A 22,505-nucleotide genomic window follows, 5' to 3' on the forward strand; every position below is an offset into this window, starting at 1 on the left:
TCTGCCCCCCCCCCTCCCCCTCCCCCTAACAAGTGGGTGCATCGGTTCAGCCGCTTCAAATGCTCCAGCAAAGAGTCCAGGCACTTTGCTGGCGCGGGGTAACTGTGCATCTGTCCCCGCCCAGGCCATGCTCCCCAGGGCCGGCTCCAGGTTGAGGCTCCGACCTGCCAGGGGGGCCGGGCAGCTGGGCTCGGTCCTGGCCCCGGGCAGGCTGCAGGCTGGAGGCAGAGGCGCTGCGGGGGGAGCCCGGCGCCGCCCGGCCGACGTGCGCGGGGCTCGGGCGCTGTGGAGCAAACACCCCGGCCCTCTACCTGGGCATCTCCCCCGTGCCCGGCCCGTGCCCCGCGCACGTCCCCTCGGCCCCGGGCTCCCCTCGCACAGCAACCCCTCCGCTTTGTTTCCACACGTCCCCGCTGCAGCACCAGCCGAAAGTTTTGCTTTCAAAGAGCAAAGGGGACAAATTGCCTTCTGCTTCCCACTTGCAAGCATTCTTCTAAAGGCCGGGATTTCAAATGTGTCCTCAACTTATTATTTTTTTCCCCCCTCTGGGCCATTATTTTCTTTGACTAAAACCTGTTTACTCGCCTCTTTGTTTTTTGACATTAAATGAGTTTCCATCTCCTACTCCTGCGAATCTCTAAGAAATAGATAACCCATTATATCTCTTCCCCCCCCCCCTCGTATTTTAAAGCAGTGATCCTGACAGCAGTACTATTATTGCACTTTATGTTTTAGTGGATGTTTGCTGTTGCTAGTTACAGCAACACTTATCATAAGACAGCAAGAAAAGAGTAGTCCCTGGTAATTAAAGTAATGAAATATTCATTTACTCTACCTTTTCAGTAGTCTCACAAATTAGGCTGCTACATTTAATGCCTGCACTGCCTCTGTTTTTATTATAATGGCAGCTTTCGCATCTGCAATTAGGACTAATTCTGACAGTTACAATTTCTGAGGGATGGTAAACAGTGAACGAGATGTGCAGCAGTGGTATTACACGTGAAAAGCCCTTGTCTCTTTAACCTTGTTGTTTTTTTTTCTCGCAGAGGTTACCTTTTCCCGATGGTGCAAAATCGACTTGACATAACTGTTCATCAGTTTCAGGGTTTTCCCTGGAGGTATTTGCATCAAATCAGCCCAGTCAAGCTTCAAGTTGAAATTGGCAGGCCAGAAACTGACAGGGTAGGGACTGGGAAAGAGACAGCTAAAGTGCAGGCAGCAAACTGACAGCAGCAGAGTGAAAGACAGAAAGAGAGAGAGGGAGAGCAAGCTTTCCAACTTTAGCGAGGGAAAAACATCAACTCTAAATATTTTAGCTCTTAATAGTACAGTATACTGTCAGGTAGTTTAGGATACAGGCAGGTATTTCCAGGCTGATTTGAGGGACCTGGTACCATTCCAGCCTTTTTTTTGGACTAGAAACCAGGCTCTCTCCTTCAGTGGGTCTAAACTCTTGTTTAATCTGATTGGATGGCTAAAGAGGAGTGGTCATCCATAACTGTCATGCCAAAGTTGCATGGAACCTCCTTTGGACTTTGAAGACAATGATAAAAGGTACCCACATTGTAAAATACATAGGGAAGTAATCATCAAAAGTTGGCAACATTAGAATTAATAAGCGCATTTTGCTGCAGTTCTTTCTGGAGTAGTGTCATGTTTATACACCACAAATGTTAAGAAAATTGACTGAGAAGGTTGTTAATACCAACGAAAACATATTTTGATCAGCTAAAAAAGAGAGAGAGGGAGAGAGAGATGTTCATCTCCAAAGATAATTGCATTACAATAAAAACAAACATTTCCTTGAATATGTTATTTCATTTACCCTCTGTCACAGGCAAGGCCTCAGATCAGGCTGACATGAAAATGATTTTTTAAAAATAGAATATTTTTAAAAAATGAAGAGGGAAAAAACCATGACAGCATATTACATATTAAAAACAGCTTTAGATCCTATTTATGACCCTTCCCCCAAGTTGCAGTAAAGGAAGCAAACTATCAAAGAATATTCAAGGGTATTAGAGCCACTCTTGGTTGTTTTTCCAAGGTAAAAAAGAAGAGAACTGTGCTACTTCTCCTGGGAAGAGGGCTGTAAATATTTTTGCCTACATTTAAAAAAACATTTTTTGGTCTTTATTAGATGATTAAAAATCCCTCACACTTTTCCTACCAGACTTGTGCTAAAGTAAGCCTTGCTTTCAAACAGTTTTTCAGCTGTGTGTGTGACAGGCATTGGCTGATCTGCTGATGCCCATTCGACAGGCACTGTTGAGCTAAAGTGGTGTGACGGCACAGTTTTGTTAAGCTGTGAACAAAGGGCTGGAGATGCCTCGCTGGCATCATCCATGTGCATATTGGCCTTGTCACAGTTTTGCTTGATTTAATGCTCTGTTTATTCCTAGATATTAGAACTTAAATTCCAAACAATATGTTTTCATATATTACATACAAACTTTATTTTAAAAGCTCTCACTCCCAAGAACTGCAGATCCATTTGTCTGTCCAATTTCCATGCAGCAAACATTTAAAACACAGCTCCCAGATAAATAGGTGGCCGCTAGCCTCTTAACTGTTATCCAGTTAAAAATGGGATTTCAGTTTTAAAAAGTCTTATAAGGGTAAAAGATTTATTTTTTCTTTGATCATTTGTTGAGAGTTGTTATTTATTTCAACAGTGGATTTTCTTATAAGCTCCTAAGGAAAGGTTACCCGTATGTGCAGACAGGGCACACTGGATGGACTTTTCGAATGACATATCATCCCTACAGTGTTGTTGCGATAAAGGGAGCACTTTGCAAATACCTGTAAGCACAGTCACGTGCTTATTGGTAGACAGAAATAAAGCAAGTGAGTTTATGGCAGGTTAATGGAAAGGAGGAGGAAACAGGATTAAGATAAAGAAGGTTCATTAGATGGCCATAACTTTACATCTCATTGGTTTATCAAGAGAAAACTAGAGTATGTGGACCTAAATATAGATTCTGATTCTTTCCTATTGGAAATGCCTTAGGCTTTATCTCAAAAAAAAGTTTTTTTCCCCTTCTTCTTCTTCTTTTCAAACTCTCTTCAGGTTTGCTGCAAGTGTTTGCTAAGAGATTAGTTAGCTAGCTTACACTGAGGAGGTAGCCATGGGAAGCAGCTCTTTGCTGGAAGGAATGTTCAGTAGGTCAGGGTGTGAAGATACAGGGAGCTGCGACTGACTGAGGCTGGGGATCAGGTATTTTCCTCTTTGTTTCATATCAAAGACAAAATGCTTATGGAAAGGTTTGTGGTGAGCCATCAAATCCCAGCAGGAACACAGATGTTCCCACTTTTACAGGCTTCCCCACGAACATTTCAGCTCAAACAAGTTTATGAAATAAAAGATTTCATCTTCCTTAGGCAGAGCATCTTAGTTTGATTGTGTAAAGATTCTATCATTCCAGCTGTTCAGGGATATTTTGCCCTCTTCCTTTATAATACCCGGTGCTTTACTTGAGGGCTGTAAGTAGAGGGTGGGGGAGGAGGGGAAGGGAATGCTCCACAAAATGAAAGTATTCCTTCTCCAAACAGCTCAGTCTAGAGCCTAAATCTGAAATTGAATCTGCTGGGTAAAACCTGTACAATTTTTCTACCTGCCCTTAGTCTGCTTCCTTTCAACTATGACAGTTTTACTAACTAAAATGAATGGGCTTGCTTTCTGTGGTACCTTTCCACAGTGTGCATTTACATCAAGTACATCCAACAGCAAGCGGGATGATATATGTAGGGGGACAGCTTGCACAGAATAAGCTTTAATGGTTAATTTTTGTATAGCTTTATAAATGAAAGGGACTGAAACCTACTAGCAGTATAGATCACAAGACCTTATGTGGTCTATTCTTCTCTAGATGCACAAGAGATTTACATGCCTATGTCCCATAAGAGTAAATGGGAGTTACGCATGTAAATCTCTTGCACAGTGAGATAATAGGCCCTTTTAAGTATGAATGAGATGGATTCTTACTAAACAGTCAAAATGAACCTTGGTGTAGATTTTATGATCTATATTAATACTTTATTAGCAAATATTTATAAAACAGACAGGAGAGAAGAGAAGAACTAGGGCTCCTCACAATGTCCTAACCATAGGCTTGACATTGCTGTAATTGACATTAATAGCAAAATTCTCCCTGGCTTCAAAGAGAGCAGGATCGGGCCCCAGATCTTGATCTTTTTCCCTCTGTTTGTATTTCTCCTCTGCTGTTAATGACATCATAAACTTGACTGGGATGGAACATGACCCAGGCTAATGTGACTTTTCACAATGTGACTTTACACATTCTCGTGGCTAAGGGCTTCACAGTCAGAGGACTGCAAAAGAAGGAAGCTGGAGAGGAGACAACAAGTGTCAGAGCTAGAAATCAGGGTTGCATTCATTTTTAGCCCTCTGACAGCTTCCCCAGTAGTTATAACTACTATAACTTGCAGTCCTGGAACCCTAAAATTTCGCTAGTTCCAGAGGAAGGGAGTGCGTCTTATACAGGAACTCAGTGTTACTCAAGGGATTCTCCCCACAGGTTAGGAAATCCCCTGCAGGACTGTAGTCTAGGGCTATCCAGAGCACAGTAGTTGTTCAGTCTGCAGTTCCAAATACACCGGTGTTGCCAGCACTGCACATCTGCTTCTCTCTGAGTCCAATGTTATGTCCCTCCCTGAGAAAGAAAACAGACTTAGCCTCATACAAATAAGATCTTTGAATTTCTCTACACTGATATATATAACTTGAAAGATTCATATCTGCAAGCCATGAGTCTGAATGAGATCTTATCCTACTGTAATGCGTAGCTGGAGATAGCCAGTGCAACAGCACACTAGTGCACTGTGCCAAAGTGCCAGTAACAATTCCTTGACTTCATAAGCCCCAGCTCTTTTTTCCATCCTTGTTTCTTTACATCACTTGTATGATCCTTGTGATACTGATCTTAGTGAGTTGTGCAAGCTTCATGCTTCCCAGCCCCCACTTTCAGGCCTGTTACAGCACAATTAAAAAAACTTACTGCAAACTTATTACATTAGACTATCAGATTAAATCCAAGGGTTTCTAACAGCAGTGGGATCGGTATAGCCCACTGCTTTTTGATTATCAGCCCCAACTGATACTAGTACGCTCAAGGAAAACATACTTCAGTTACAGTTGATTTTCAGTTTCCAAAATGGTGCTGCAAAGTCTATGCATGCCTAATTATATTTTATGCTAGGCTGTGCAATACAAAATGTATGCTGCAGCAATCAGTGAGTTAACAGTATCAATCAATTTGTAAACAGATGAAGTCACTCATTCCCAAACTGGTTTTCCAAAAACAATTACTAAATTACAATAGAAAAAAATTGTACAGTTACTGTATTTGTGTGCTGTGTTACAATCAACATACCAGGGAAACAAAACAATTTAATGCAGAAAAATCATCATTCATCTACATTATAATTGCTTCTTTTTCACATCTACAGGGCGGTTAATTAAAATTGTGATTAAATGCGGTCGCGCTGCCTAAGATGTCTTGCCCAAAACAGGTGGTACAGAATTTAAAAGTAAAAAAAATGTAATTAGCATTGGAAATTGAGAAATTGCCTGTAAGAATCAGTGTTAATTTCAGTCAGTGATGAGGTAATTTATAAATGAATGCAGTGGAGGCTGTGCAAGTGCACAATTGCCTTCCTTCCCATTCTTAGCATTCTCAGCATGCAGGTGAAAATGTTTTCAAAATATTGAGGTAATTTGAAAATCAATCCATGCATTCGGTATCTTTTTTCTCCTATTTGTAGCAAATGCTGAGCAAATGCTGCCATAGATGGCACAATATATCAGTTTTGCACTTTCCGAAAGCAGTACTACCACGTATGTTGTGGCATCAGATAGAGTGTAACTGAGCAAAATGCCTGGCTAAGATCCTTTACAAAGGCCAAAAATGTTGATTGAAGTTCTCAGTAATCCTGAACATCTTCAAATATAATGTGTTTAAATGGTGCCATATCAAAAACCAACATCAACCTGCAGTGAGTTTTAATAGTCCGGTACCGATATTGCAAAGCAAAAGAGACACTAATATGGCATTGAAATCAAAATGATTTCCTGTTTAAAATGAATGCAGTGCACTAAGAAAGTCTAGCAGAACCGTTATTTTCCTTAAGAATCCTTCTTTTAAACGTGCATTTAATATTGCATCCTAGAACCATCAAAGAAGTATTAACAAGGTTATGTATAAAGATTTTTTCCTTAGATGAACTTTTTCAGTATTTTTGTGCTCTACATAAACTTTGAACTAGAAAATCAGAAATGCTAATTTCTATCTTGGAGCTGTCCTGTTGGGCACAAACAACTGAAGGCAAACCTCACAGCAACCAATATATTACAGGTCAGTGTAATATAAAAAATAAAATAATAATAAAAAAGAATCCATAACATATGCACTATGGTAGAATACTACAAGGCATAACATTTACCTGGTTTGAAGTGTCAGACTCCAAAATAAATCATCCTTAATTGTTATCAGCATGTATAGTTCAAAATCGGTTTTACATTTGATAATGCTAAACATTGTGCATATAGCATTAGTCTGATTTTTTTGAAATACAGGCACTGGTCATCCATTTGCAACAAATACATGCATGAAGCTTTCTGATCATTTCAAAGCACCACACTTTAATTAACAAAAGACAATCTACACCTATAAGGACTTTGTTACCCATGTAATTATTTAACTATCACAGATCTTCCTATTAGTCTGTCTCTAGCATAACACTTAACTTTTATCAGAGGTGCTTGTTTTTCCTTTTGATAGGCCCTGTGCAAATTTTACTGCTTAACTTGTTGGTACTATGAATGGACATATACAGGCCAAAACACTGATTCCTTGAATAAACTAGTTTATGACTGGGATAATGTAACCTTCTGGCTAGGTGATAGGTTAGCTGTGTGTCAGGAGGTCTAGGTTTGGCTCTGCTGGAGATTTTCTAGGTCTGGCTATGTTCTTACCTACACCAGTGGAACTGAGCCAGTGCCAAACTGGGGCAGGTGCTTTCAAAATCAAGAACTGTGAAAAATACTCCAGCTAGTCACTTAACTTCCCTTTGCTCATTTTCCCTGTTTATAAAATGGGGAAATAATAGTTAACTTGCTCACATGGTTTTTTGCAAGTTTTAATATTTATAAAGCACTCTGAGATCCTTAGAAGCTGCAGAAGTGCGAAGTATAATTTATTATTTCGTCAGAGAGTAACCAGATACAAAGGAATTTGACTAAACAAATTATATATATATAATCAGGTATAAAATAAAATTTAGGAATCATATATACATATGATATATATTTATATAGATATATATAATCAGGTATAAAATAAAATTTAGGAATCATATATATATATATATATATGATTCCTAAATTTTATTTTATACCTGATTATTCTAATTTAGAATAAAATTTACCTCTAAAAAAACATGACTCTTGTCACTGAACGGGCAGAAGCTAACAGTAATCACTGAAGCAATGATGATTATTAACTGGAAGGTATTTTAAAATGTGAGCTCTGTTATGTGGAGCTTAGAAAGCAGCTGCACTGAAGCATTTGAACCTCTTATTTCAATTTAGCAGCAGAAAGAATAAATTGAAACGTCAGGGAACAAACATAGGTTCAAATCCTGGTCTCATTGAAGTCAATGGGAGTTTTACCATTGACTTTAAGTGGGACCAGGATTTGGCTCATAAAACACTCATCCGATACTCATTGATGTCAACAGAAAGCTTTATGATCAGGCGCAATACGGAAATTCAGCTTTATCAATCTGATCTGAAGTTTTTTCTTTTCCTCTTTGGTATCATGTAAACCATAAGGCAGGGAACTAGAACTTACTCAGCTTATACACGTGACAGTTCTTCTTCATTACTGGGTCCTTTGAATTCCACATCCTCTCACGAGTAAAGACCCATAATCTGACAAACATGAGCAGGTGATAGCTCAAGACAAATAATTCTTCCTTTCCTTGATTCAGTTTGTTAACTAAGCCATGAAAGTGTTATTGTCATAAGGAACCCATGAAGGAACACTAGCTCTGCTAAAATAGAAATTAAACTGAAATGTTTCTACCTTACATGTCAGATCTCAGTCATTTATCAAAACAACCAAGCTTCTTGATTTAATTCATTAAGGCATTTTGCTCCTTTGGAAGAGACAAAAGAAAATATTCTCTTTGCATTCTCTTTGTATCTATTAGAGAGTTTGGTTTGTCTCCCCCCCACACATGCCACCCCCAAGTTTAACTCTTCAATCTCCCATGCATTCTCAGACTTCAGTATTCTGTACACTCTCCTCTTATCTTTGCTGTACTATGGCAAGCCCCAAAGCTTCAAACATTTTGTAACGACTATGTGACAAATTGTTGTGCTTTTATTCATGTCGGACATCTTTGCCAGGATTGCTTGTTGTGTTTTCTATTTGGCTGTGTCATGGGACCAAAGGTGGCTGCTTTTGTACAGCATGTCAAATCTGGTTAACATGCAGCCATTTATCTTTAAAACCACTCCTGAACAATGGCAGTGGTGCACTGGGCCACTTGTACAGGGCTCTAAGCATAAAACATTTTTTTTTAGTGCCATCCTTTCTGTATGTATGCGTGCGTCTCGAATTGAGGCACTGTGGTGAACAGGTCATGCAGCAGACAAGATGTTTCATAATTTTGGGAACCTTTTAGAGACAAATTGTACAGTGCAAGTGTAGTGTAACTGAACTGCTGGTTGCCCAGTGAAGTGTAGAAAATCAGATACAGCACAGCCTGAAAGAATGAAACAAGAATTCATATCTATGTATATACACAGTATGTTATAAAGAATTCATGTAAAGAGGAAAACACATTTATTTTCTTATTTTCTCTTAATATTTTATAACTTATATATGTGTATGTACATATATATGTATATATGTATGCATGCATATATATCTATGTATGCATATAAGGGCAAGTAGTATACTATGGGGATGTAGAAATATTTGTATGTGTGGGGGTGTGTGTGTGTAGATAAGTGGTATGTATACTGGTTGACGTCTGGTTGTTCATGTATGTGTAAATAGCTGATTTACTCTCTATATAAAAAACTATGCAGCAAAGTTAGCAGCCCCGGTCACTTTCCAAATATTCAAGTCATGCAGAAACATTTCTGATGACAATGACTTCCTCGTAGATACAGTGATACTTATCAAATAAAAAGGCTGATAGAAAACTTGAAAAGTTTTATTCAACAGAAAAAACTGAAGCTATATAAGTATCAATGCCTTGTTGCAGTCGGAGCATTTATGTTTTTTTAATGATTTGCTGTGTTGTGTAATAATTATACATATAGTGCAGCGAGGTTACTTGAAGGAACAGGCATACTATGTATGTTTTTTGAGTAAAGGACCCAGGAGATTGCCTTTCACTTTGAAAACAATCCCTAATATCAGGAAAATGCTCTGTTTGTTTATGCGTACATAATGCAAGTTTGTCCGCCTGGGAACTGCAGCAAATGGGAGAAGTATGCATGGATTTCACAGGTAACAGGATTACGTGGGCACATAATTGATCCATTTGGAGAAAAAAATGACAGTGCTCTAAAGATGCCTAGGCTTTGGAGATGGAGTTTATGAAACAGGCATTTGTAAATTCAAAGGAATCAATATGTCAATTTTATTACATCTCAGGACCAGCTGGGCATTAAAGGAACAGTAGCCTTTTTAAAATTGCAGCTGTGTATTACTGCATTGTGTACCTTTTTTAAAAGGCTTAGAATTTTAGAAAATGTACTTTACTCAGAGATTTGCACCTTTTCAAGAACTGCTTTATGCTGACAAAAAAGACACAAAACATTACAATGTGTCAGTTTTCTTCTTACAGTCATAGTTGGTAAAAACTGCTAAACCTTTAATTATATTATATAAAGATCTCAATAATACTTATGTACAAAGAAATGGAATCATGATTGTTCATCTTAAATGCTTAAAAATTAGGGATCCATTAGAATGCATACCTGTATTTCAAGCCAAGACTTCATTATAACTGCTATAATGTCAGGCACCTGAAAGAGCGTATTAGAGATTATTAGAGATTTCACATCAAACCTTGGCCGTGTCATTGTAAAATAATGTGTGTGTGTGCATGTACACACACACACACACACACACACAATTGGAGTTTGAAACACTACAAAAGTTAAATTCAGTGCAATGCCTGTTTTCACCCAGGGATATCACTGCCTTTGGTTGTTTTGATTTTAAAAGACAACCTTGCATATAAATCCAGTATACAGTATAGGTAAATATGGTAAATGGTATTTGGGTGATGGTAAAGAATTATTGTCCTGCAGGTTGAGAAGGCAACTCACAGTGGGCTAGAAAGCCTGAAGATGCATTTTGAAAGGTGTTATTACCACTGAAGGTTTCTTTTTCAAGCCAAAAGGCAATAGTTTTTCAATATATGATTCAAATTCCATTTGTATCTGTAAAATTCTTGATTCGAGGCACATGTGAGTAATAACAGAGTATGTTTTCTGCCTCGAGACTTCAGTGCATATTCTGTTGTTCTCTTCCTAGCTGTCTTACTTGTTGGTGTTACTGAGGACCTGAAACCTATAGACAAAAGTTATATTCCAGATTTATAGTCATGTGTGCGGAAGCAGCCACCTGTTTTGGATGCTGCAGTTTGTGGACATTAGCATGAGTTTCAGGTGCTCAGACCCCAAGCCTCCCCAGGCTGGATGCACAGAAACTTAGGAAGTCAATAGTAATGCTGTGGCAAATTTTGGCCTAAGGCCCTTCTCTGATACATTCTTGTTCCTCAGCCCCTGTTGTGGTTCTCTGCTTTTCTCTACTACTATCCTAACTCCTCTTAAATGCTTTCCATTTCCTTTGGGTGTATTCAAATACTCTTCAGATCAGTCCAGCTTCTCTGACGTACCCTAACCTTTTCAGCTACTCCAGTCTCCTTTAAATACACTTTTTTCTCTCCCTTAGTTCCAGTCTTCCTTGCAACTGCTTTACTATTTCTGGGTGATCCTAGTATTTTCCAAGACCCTGTTCTCTTAGAATCCCTCTTTTTTCCCACAGCTGAATGTTTTCTGTAGATTTCCAAAGAGATCTCTGCCTTGACTTCAGAAAAGGGGTTATAGTTGCTCTAAAGTTCACCAACTAATGCGGTTCTTAATTATGTACATCTGCTGGTTGAACAAACTAAAACTACCTCACTTGATCATGGCATAGGAAGTAGGCACAGGTAGGAGTGCCACTGTTATATAACTACAGTACTTTCCCCAATGAACATACAAAATATGCACTGAACTGCAAAAGAAAAAAGTTTAGTTTTCCCAGGAAAAGTATAGAAAAGCAGATGCCAACATCTATTTTGTTTTTATGATCATACAGTAGGCATGAATTAAATATTATTCTGGAACACTGTTTCTCCAAAGATGTTCCAATTGATTTCCTCAAATCTTCATCAGCTGAGGAACACATGGAAAAAGAATTTCAGAATGTTTTTCATAGAAGTTTGTGGCAGAACAAAAAGTAAAGGTGACATTTTATTAAATACACACATTCATATATAATGGAAAATTCAAATAAAAAGAGAAACTAAAATAGATGATGTTGAAACTCACAAAATAGCAGGATATTCAGAGACAAGGCCTCCCAATCATTCCAGATCTGCTGCCAACATGTATGGTTTGGTATAAACACTTACAAGCTCCTCTCAGAACTTTGCAATGATGAGGCATATGGTTGAGAAAAGCCTTAAATCTAAATTTACTATACTAGTGATTTGCAACATGAAAGGAACTGTTTTCACAGACCATACCCTTATCATTAAAGGAGTAATATTATACCCAAATGAGTAAATTGAGGTATAAAGAGTTTAAATAACATGACCAAGGTCAAAATCCAAGTCAGCAGCCAAAGGAATAAAAGCCAGGCATCATATTATGATCTCAAGTTACATCAGCACAATTCTGGAGTCACTCCACAGGCCACTTTAACATTTAAATAACTCTTTGAATCTGATTTTAAAAGCAAAACAAGGCTTCACAAAGATAAGGTGAAAAAACGGAAAAACAAAACCCTGCCATTGACCTGACTGATGGTTCTTCCACTGAGATCATAACAGCTTCTTCAGAGACTTTTATAATCTCTATGGAAGTGCAGGAGGCACTGCCAATATCCGCAGATCATTGGCATGATAGACCGTAACGGCTTCTTCAGAGCCGTTACGGTCTATCGTGTCAATGCGTACTTAGGGAGTCCTCAATGCATGGATCATTGACACGGTACTACATAACGGCTCCTTAGAAGCCATTACTGGGTATCAAGTCAATGCATACTTAGGGAGCCTTTAATGCACGGACCCACGCAAGTTGACTTGCTCTGAATACTAACAATCTTCAGGAAAAGTAGTTACTGCATATGTCATTTGGGGATATTATTAATACCCTGATGCAAGAGCATATCTTCTGGACAATGCACATGAGCATTTTCACTTAAGATGCAAGCCTATTCCTAAACACAGGAAGTACAAGAGAGCATCTGAAAACCACAGTTAGCATTTTTGCCCATTTGATCACCTCATTTTATTTTTAAAAAGTGTATGAAAAAAGATCACTTTTAATCTGTGACAGTGAAGCCAAAGATCCTGTCCAGAACAATTTTTTTATGGCTAGAATATAAAGGCTTGAAAATAAGGGGTTGCAGTGGAAATGCTAACAAGCACTTAACTATCAAGCAACAGTGCTGTATATTGTACCACCATAATAACTTTAGCATACGTATCTAAAACGCCAATGAGGTCTGATGATCTCCACAACACATTTCATTCTCATTCCATAGCAAACTTGAAAGAAATACTGTCTTGAATGAGAAATATTTTTACAATTTTAAATATCATGTTATTCAACAAGGAGTTTATCTCACTTTTTGGGATGTTCCCCAGGGAACACTGAACAAGACTTCCCAAATTGTTGCAGTGCTCCTGCTTTAATTTGTAAATGAACGCCCCATCATTTTTATTCCTGCAGAATAGATTTCATCGCACTGAGTTGAAAATGGTTCTAGTTTGCTGTTGTTGGTATTTTGCTTTTGTGTTCTGCTTACTGACTGACATCTGCTATCATGCTAAGCAGGTGTTCCTATGTAAACGAACGTGCCCTGTTTGTGTTTCGCCATCCTCGCTACTGCGCACCCAAATGAACAGCATGATTAAGAATCCTGTAAATTTTTGAAAGGAAACGGATGGCTGCCCTACTAGAACATAATTACACCGTTCCAACATCCGCAGCTCACTGCTGCAGCCGAGCTGGAGAACAGCAGAAATTAATAATATATAATAGCATCATTCTCGTAATTTATAAATGAAATAAAGTAGAGAGGAGATTCTGCTGATATGCATTTTCTTCTTAATTCTAAAAGACAAAGTATAGATTAGAATTTTACTGGGGTGAAACCTGGCCAGCAGTATCACACTAGTTGCAAGTATAGGACCTGATTCATGATAGAGATTTTGCTTAGGGAAAAGAGCTAATATCTTTTATTAGCCTAGAAGAAAAAAAATGAGTATACAAAGACCTTTAAACACAGCCCCTGATGAAGAGAGTCTAGGAAATCTCTGAAGATTGTATACCTAGTTTTTTAGCTCAATTCATTTAAAGGTATTGCAGCGAGACTTTGCTGTGTGCTGCATTTTTTTTCTTTGACTAAAATAACACACTATCACAGGTCAGCCCCTGTGAGGGAAGAGAGGATTAATCAGTTAAAGATGTTGTCTAACATCATATTTTTGTTAAAAAACAGGGATGTTTTCAAAAACAATATTTTGAGCTCCATAAATGTGCCAAAAGGAGCAGCATTGCAAATCACAGTTAAAGTCAGTCTTGGGAGTTAGTGTTCTAATTACGCCTCTCAACCTCACTGAAGAAACGATGCAACTTTCTAAAAAGGAAAACATATTATTTGTAAGAGTAACTAGTCTGGCTTTTTTTCCATTACATATGAACATCCAAGTCAGTTAAACAGTTTTTATTTTTCTTCTCTAGTTACCTTTATATAGTTGCCAGGGACACAACCCAATTGATTTGTACTTTTACTGGGATAAACTCAGGTGGGAGAGTTACCAAAAGAATGACAGCAATATTTACTTACAGGTAATTTAGGCAAATCTGATATTTCTTGCCACTGTTAAATGGCAAAGAATGGCAACAACCTTAGCAAACAAAGTTGACACAGAAGATGCCCCTAGCTTAATTATCCTTGTGAACGTGAAACTGTGTTGCAAGCCAGAACTGTGTGTCTTTTAAAAAACGTAATACATTTAAGAGGAATTTATTTAAGGGGCCTGCTTAGGTTTAGGTGTTTTGGTTTGGGTCTTAGAAAATGTATTCATTTAACAGATTTATTTCATTAACAGGTATTTATTTAAGTGGGTTCCACCGTATTTAAATCTCTGAACAGTTTCCATTACTTCCTCAGCTCACTTGCTTCAAGTTGACTAATTTTAATAAGCCTAAGGTGCCTAGGGTCTTATTGAGTGTTCAGTTTGATCAATATGGTTAAATTAAAATAGTGCAAAATATAAGCAAATGTACTCTAACAACTCAGTGAAAAATGTGGAGTGTACTAAACATTGATTGGTGTTCCACAGACATTAATTTGTTGTTTTAAGTACACTAATACTGCCTAGAAACCACATCTACCTTCAGACACACCCATGCAGTCTGGATACTAATGGAGCGTATTCTTCCCACTTGCCCCTGTTCCCTGTACCCCACTGACTCTACAGCTCTCTACTGATCTGAGGGGAGAATTTGATTCTGTGTATAATGTTATATTTTTTTTGATGTGTAAACTCTACTCATGTAAGTAGTCTTACTAGTGCAGACTTTGTCAACCTTACCAAGACAAAGTAACACCTTAAGGCTTACTCTATGGTGAGATTACTCCCAGAGAACGCTACTATGCAGCATGGGTAAGGAACTGGGTGGAGGTCCTCTGATTATGCACATACAGAAGAAGTACTTGTATATTATGTCTGACTCCAGTGTGAGTTTGGGGCTGTAGAAGCAAGTCGATATATGCCTTTTACACTTAGAAGGTGTTTGAATATACAAATAGATATTTATTTTTGCTTTGCTATAACACCATTTTATTATTCTCAGTGCTACCCAATAAAGAGTAATGGTAAGCCCCACCTAAGATTAAACTGTTTTTGGTACCGTGAGCATCTGAGTACTTCCACACAAGGAGAAAATGCCCTTTTTAAACTAAGTATATTCTCAAATGGAGTCTCTGACACCATTCCATCTCATTTTTACGTTTCAAAATCGCTGCTTGATGTTGGGGTTTTTGTTTCTTGATTTCTTTTTTTTCTTGCAATGGACATAATTTTTTGAGTATAGTATATAATATTTCATGCTGCCACCGTAGTATAGTGTGTTTTAAAATCTGTGTAACAGAAAATAGATTTGTGTTATATCTGTGTCAATCACAGTTGCAGATTTTAATTATCTTATTTTGCATATTCCAAGTATAAGCTGCATTTTCCATATACTAAAAATAATTTGCAGCTTTTTTCCCTTCCTTTTTCTTGCTTAGCAAAGGCAATGAGATTATCATACTCTAACATTCAATGCCTGCACAGACAGTTTTGATGCTTTCTAAAAATACCACAATGATTCCTCAGCAATCATACTTTTATATCATTTAAAATGGTTTCTGATATCTTTTTCGGCTCTGCTGCAGTTTTTTCCCTACCTGTTGTGTGATCTTCCTGCCTATCTTTAATCTCCTTGGTAAGTGATATCCACTGTAACTGTGCTGTCTTTCCTTGATATCATCTCTTCCTACGTGGCCAAAAAAAATTATTTCACATAAGCAGAAGCTCATTTTATCAAAGGTAAATCAGTAGTATATTAAAAAAGTAGAAAGAAAGAAAGAAAGAAAGAAAAAAGAAAGAAAGAAAGAAGGTGAGGTGAGCCATGAAAATGAGCAGCTTTGAAGCAATTGCAATCACATTGAGCAGATAAAAATTGGGTAAAGATGAAGTCAAATATGAAAAGTATTTCTCTAGTTTAAACTGAGATATAACGAAATAGAGTTATAAACAGGAGAAACATTTGGAGTTCCCTTCCTTATAATAAAATTAGAGTTTTAACTTCTTAACCTTCAACATGACAAGTACAACACACTGTGCAAAAACAATTTTTAAGTCTTTTTAACAAACATCTGAAGTAAGTAGGCCAGTACAAGTTCAGAAGAATTGACTTTTCATCTGTAGCCATGCCAAGAAAAATGCTTAGTTTTTTTGTTTAGTTTTGGTGCATGACAATTTGATTTTTTCCAGTGTTTTGCATGTTTAGAGTTTTTAATATCAAAGGTATTGCTCTCTGTAAACAAGTGTAAGTTTACCGAGGCAGCTTCGCTTACACTCTTCCCTTGTAATCAGATGTGAAAATTACACCCTCCCTTTTGGATACATGATAATTACACATTTCAACATACAAAGAATTGTCTCTGTTTCAGTTGTTGGAATGAAAAAGCCAAGGCATTCAGGAAAATATATTATTATATTAAAGATCAGTGCCATAGCTGTTTTTGGTAAAAATGAAGTTTGTAATCAAAACTTTGATCAAGATAGTTTGGGATTTAAATATATATATATATGCAGAAGACAAAGGAAGAGCACAGACACAAATAAAACTAAAGAAAGGTATATAAACATGGAGGGTGACATTTACGCCGTGACAGGGGCCAATAGAAGGCATATGCACCAACTACTTACTTTGGCCCTATTTTGAAAGGGATTTTTTATCCTGAAAGCATAATTTATGGAAAGCTTTTTACAAAAAGGTTCCCTGCCTTTGTTTTAGCTTTGTCCTCTTTCTTTTTCCTGGCTATTTTGCTTTACTTACCTATGAACATATTCTGCATTACTTATGCCCCCACTGATTTCTGTTTGAGTATTGGGTGCGTAAGGAATTTAGAATCAGGCACTGCTTTGAAAAAAGTGGTGGGAAAAATATTACGTATGCAGCAAACCACGTTTAAGTTGTGTTTTGACAGTTTCATGACCCAGCCAAGAAAATACATATTTTTTTTGTACCTGGCGCAGTTTCACAAAAATGTCCCTTCAGGGAAAAGTCATTTTTGTCAGAATCAACTGTTTATTTACTTAGAAATCCAAAAGTTTCACATCATATTGGAGGCAGGTTAAAGTTCAACATCAACTTGCTTTATTACCTTAGTTACAAAAGTAGCATGGGCATTGTGCAAAGAAAAGTTTCATACATTTTCTAAGTAGGCAACATAAGCATCATCTGTACCATATAGCAATATTCATGAACAGTCATTTCAAAGGAATTCTCTAAACAAAAATATATACAATAGACAAGGATTACTTTATTCACCTTTGAAATGTCACTATTTACCTTAAATGTGGTAGCTGTGTTTGGCAAAGCTCCATAATAGTTTTGGACAGGAAGTGAATAGGAAAAGTCTATCCAATATAATCTTCAGGGAAATTTAAATAATTCACTGCATTTGCGCTTAGTTGTGTTAACAGAATTAACCCTCTTACTACAATCAGAAATACTAAGTGGTCTGTGATGAGCCAAAAGACATTAACTGCGTCGCTTGCACAAAAGAGAGCACTGTAGAGGACACAGGCGATAGTTGGTCATCTGAAGAATAGAGGTACAGAGGGAAACAGAGGGAGCAGAGGTATAGAGGGAAGCTACAACTGGGACACCGTGGGCATATCTACATGAGACACGGACTTCACAGTAACTGAATAATACTGCACAGTAGCATGTCACAGCACTGACAGTGCTAATACACTACGGCACAGTATTATTAGGCTATTTCGCATTGGCATCACTTAAAAGATGTTTGCCGGCGCTACTGCACAGTAACTCTGGTTACTACACGTTTATTTAGTACTTGCTTATACGAGTACTAAATAAATGTGCAGTAACCACTGCACAGTAGTATCTTGTATAGACACGCCCAGAAAGTGTGTAAGGAGTGAGTGGGAGTATGAGATGAAGAGAAGAAAATGGAGGGACGTGAACGGACAGAAAGGAGAGTAATTTTCCTTCCATGTACTTTCATCAGAAATTATTACAATAAGTCATTTGAGTCAGATCAGTTGTGCTAGTTCTCACCAGCTAGATGGAAATTCCACCTATAGCCCACATTTCCACATTAAATTAGCATCTTGCAATGCAAAGAATGAAAGAGAAAACACCTCTAATGTGTGGGGTGTGCAGCTTCAGGAATTCAGGATGTTTTCTTTTGTGTGATTACATGATGTTATAGCTAAGTTTGCATCTTCATTTCTGATATTTTGAAGTGTTTATTTCTTCAAAGCATATTCCCAAATCTATATAAAGGAAATACAGCCTGATTCTCACCTCACGCTGATGTCAAACAAGACCACTACCATTTAAGTCAGTGGAGTTGTTCTAAGGGAAGAAGAATGAGCTTTGAAGAGAATGATTTCTGCAGGCTACGATGTGGCAGTGGCAGTCGCAATACAGACATGATTTTTATTCTTCTCCCATTGTTTAGGAAAAAACATTTTTCCCACAACCAGGTTATAGGATCACAAAGTTAGTAGAAGTGTCCTGGTTTCACATGCTTTCTTACATACCTAGAACTGAAATGAAATTGAATGTGTCACCATCTGGGATGTTGACCTTTGATACTGGATATTGCATATGTTCACTGAATATTTTTAAAGCAAATTTCATGAGGATTTTTAATATATTTTTGTTTATTTGGGTGAACAATATCTGAAAAATAAGTATAAGTACTTATTTTGCAATAGACTAAAATGGGAGTAAAGCTAATGGCTTGATATAATTCAGTTAATATTCTTTTTACAAATATATGCAGTAGGCCATGTTCTACCCAATATAGCCCCACTGAAGTCAGTGGCCCATTATCCTAACCCACATCTCTTTATATTCCAATTACTGCAAAGAAACAGTTACTGGTGAATAATATTTGGCAAATCCATCCGTCACAGCTAATTTATAAAACACAAAATATACGGACAAATTCTGTTCTGACTTAGTGTGCAGGTCATAATAGAAATCTATCCTACTAGGAAAGAATTGAGCACTGTATATAAATAAGAAGATAATGGAGATTCAAGCTGACCAAAGCAAAGTTAATCAAAGCTAGGAGAAACTTGTCATTCCTTGCTAGCATTCTTGCAAATAAAGTTATACTTGCCATGAATTAATGAGTCCATGATCATGGAAGTGATTCGTTTTGCATTTCTTTCAATTTATTATTTGATATTTTTTCTCCTGTCTATATGTCAACTTGTGCTTTGTAACGGGTTCACATGGACCAGCAATTGAGTCTTCAGTTCAAATTCTGAGCCGGTCTTAGTTGTTATATTGTTGGAATAGAGAGAGCAGGATTCAGCTATGAATGTGCAGAGATCTGATGGTTCCTATGCCTTGCAAAGTAGAACTGGGTGGACAAGAAGGAACGGTCACTTCAACTGTAAGACAAATTGTGGAAAAAGCTTACAAGTGATGGTGTGATGATGATGGAAGTTTGTCCCTTGCCATGGGCCCTCTGTTGGGTCCAAATCGCTCTGTTACTCCTCTCTGGCTTCCTGCATTAGGAAAAAAGTTATTTTGTGACTTTTGTTGCTATGTGTAGAGGTGAGATTTCATTGGCTTCAACCCCTCTTCAAGCTTTGCAGATACTACTGGGAACCTTGCTTCTGTACATATTGATGCACCCCATAACTTCTGAGATGATGAAAGTGCATACTGATTATTTCCAAACAACCAGCTAAGAAAAATGTTACAATCGCCCTGTTATCCCATCTGTGGAATTTCTCCCCAGGTGACAGGATCAAAGAACAACTGATTTTCCAATATGAATAAAAAATAAAAGAAAGTTTTTAGCCAAGGCAATAATACCTCTTCTATCTGCACACAGATATGATATAGTTTAGATTTGTATTCATCCTGTCCACTATAGTTAAAAGATGGAGGTATTATTATGAAACCTTTTTTGAATTTGCTTTATTCAGTGTTTACTATGCTGGGCTGACATGATATGATTTGTGCATTGCAGGGTCACAACAAGCTACTTGCAGGACAATTTGCTGAATCAAGAGGGTGATTGTGTCTGGTGCCAGTCAGTCGCAATTAGGGCCAGGATCAGGGAGGCCCAGAGCTTGTGTATCGTCTTGGGCAAGCTTCATAGAAATCAGCTCACCTGAAACTAATTGTCACAACAGAGACCTTATGCAAATGAGCCCTAGGGTTAGCGTGGGAAAAGAAAAACTGTCGCAAAGATAGGTGACCTGCTGAGCAGGGGGTCTGTTGCTGGGGAAATCTTTGTTCAATGAGTTAAAAAAATGTTCTCATTGTTCAAAATCCAAGAAAACGTAGCAGATACTCTCACTAAGAAAGCGTGGCGAGCACACTCATCTGAAAGTCCAATAAAGTGGCAGCCAGCTTTCGAGCATGTAATAAATTGGAAGTCTTTATTCTTTATAAGGGCTGCAGCAGGAAAATGATTTTCCTTTGCAAAAGGGCCTTTAAAGTTTAGATACTTGCAGTTAGCCACCGTTTAAAACTTAACTGTCTGTCAGATCTTTTTCCTGCCTAACCTATTGGACTCCAAAAAAGAATTTCCCTACCTGAAGTTTTAACAACTTGCCTATTTAAAAAATATTCCACTAGCATATAGATCCACTTTTCTCAAAGGTCTTGTTCTTTAAATGTGAGCTGTTTAATATCTGAGCCATTTGATTGCAAGGACAGAAACAAAAGTTACTTCCTGCCTTGTGAGAGTAGAATCAGCAAACTTGTTTCTATTCTTTTAGAAACCTTTGGTGCTATTTCTTTAGAATTTAAAAGGGCTTGTACCTTGTGCCTTCTGAAATGGTTAATGAGGACAATATGGGTAGGTTAGGATATTAGAAAGAAAAAAAAAGAATTACGAACATTTAATGACCTAATCACTGACATTTGAATGTGAAAACCGCTATTTCTGACATGCTCCCCCTACCTTCTTTCCTTTCCCTATCTCAGATGCTTCAACACAGGCAAAGAAAGACATAATTTTCAGAAAACACATTACACAACATTTATTTTATTCACCCCTTCTTCTTTAACCATTTTTATGGGGGTTGCTTAACACATTCTAAAATAAAAATGCAGCCAATGTAATAAAACACTGATCTAGTGATTTACGTTGCAGTTTATACTGTCAATGGCAAATTCAAAAGAAAGGGACATACATATTGATGCAATAGACTCCAAAGGAAGACATGCAAACTACTGTCCTACAAACTTATGCAGTTATAGGCAGCCAGGGTATTTTTGCATGTAATGCTTTTTCCAAAGGGGGAGAAAAGTGATTGCAGTAAAAGATATTGTGCGAATTGCAGAGACTACAGTTGCTTTGCGCTATCGTCAAATGCAAAAGAATAGTTATTTTGTTTAGCTAATGACTAGATCTGTACTTCCATTGTAGTTGCTTTAAAGGGATGAAACTTGGATGTGTATCAGATCAGCAAGTTCTGAAATTAACTTGCTAGTCACCAAACATCATGAAATAAGGATGGTTCAAAAGTAGTGCAGCTTAAATCACCAACTTTTTTTGATCTCTTTTGTCCCTTTACCACTGTCTGAAATAATTTCCACAAATAGGAGACATTTCACAGTGGGTATGAAGTGCTCAGCTTTCACTCATCAAACTTTAATCGGAACTGCATTTTAGTTTTTGAATAAAGAACACTTAAAAAATTTAGATGCAAATTATTTTGCATTATTCATGTTCTAAGTGTCCTTGTAGATTTAAACACTTCTGAGGCCACCTTGATTCAAGTAATTACCTAGGCCCTCACTGCTCCATCATGAATAAGGTATTTTGTACAAGTAAAGTATTCACCCAATGAGCTTTTAAAGTGGCTTTACACTGAACTTGTGTATTGCTTCTTGTGCATGAGTGATTTGAACATGCGTCGCAATCTGTCTCAGGTGGGAAATCCTGGCAGAGCATCCATGAGTGACGGAATGAAGCCTAAGAGTCTCAACACACACTATTTCTTTGTCTTCTTTTAAGAATCTCAGAGTGATTCTCTTGCTTGAGTCTTGTGGCTTGTGTTAAAAATCTAAGGAAGCAATAGCTTCCAGCAGGAAAGAAATGACAGTCATTTTTTACTTAACTCTTTGTCTCCCATACTTGTGCCCATTCTCTGGCTGCCTGAGCTCAGTCACTTAAGGCTTTCACATAAGATAATATAAGTCTTTCTACTTTTATGTAGCATTGTACATCTGCCTCCCCATCTGCCTGCTTAGCCTCTCTCTCATACCAGAGCTAGGTACCACCTGAACAGTATTTTTCACACGAGAGAACTGGCTCAGTACTAAGCACAGCAGCTGAAGGCTGTTTGCGCAGAAATAGCTGTTTGAAGAAAAGCTAAATATATATATATATATATAT

At 37.6% G+C, this 22,505-nt stretch overlaps 1 protein-coding gene and 1 long non-coding RNA gene across 5 annotated transcripts in view; one reads left to right on the top strand and one right to left on the bottom strand.

Moving 5' to 3' along the window:
* ZEB2 (zinc finger E-box binding homeobox 2) overlaps positions 1–22,505 on the top strand; it is a 134,823-nt gene that overhangs the window by 13,086 nt on the left and 99,232 nt on the right. The window lies entirely within an intron of this gene.
* The window catches only part of LOC112549887, a 155,376-nt gene continuing 151,565 nt past the window's right edge, over positions 18,695–22,505 (bottom strand). Inside the window, exon 4 of the long non-coding RNA XR_003093490.1 lies at positions 18,695–19,653. This is a non-coding gene — a long non-coding RNA (uncharacterized LOC112549887). The remainder of the gene's footprint in view (positions 19,654–22,505) is intronic.

The sequence above is a fragment of the Alligator sinensis genome, unplaced genomic scaffold (assembly GCF_000455745.1).
Source record: "Alligator sinensis unplaced genomic scaffold, ASM45574v1 scaffold693_1, whole genome shotgun sequence".
NCBI classification, from domain to species: Eukaryota; Metazoa; Chordata; order Crocodylia; family Alligatoridae; genus Alligator; species Alligator sinensis.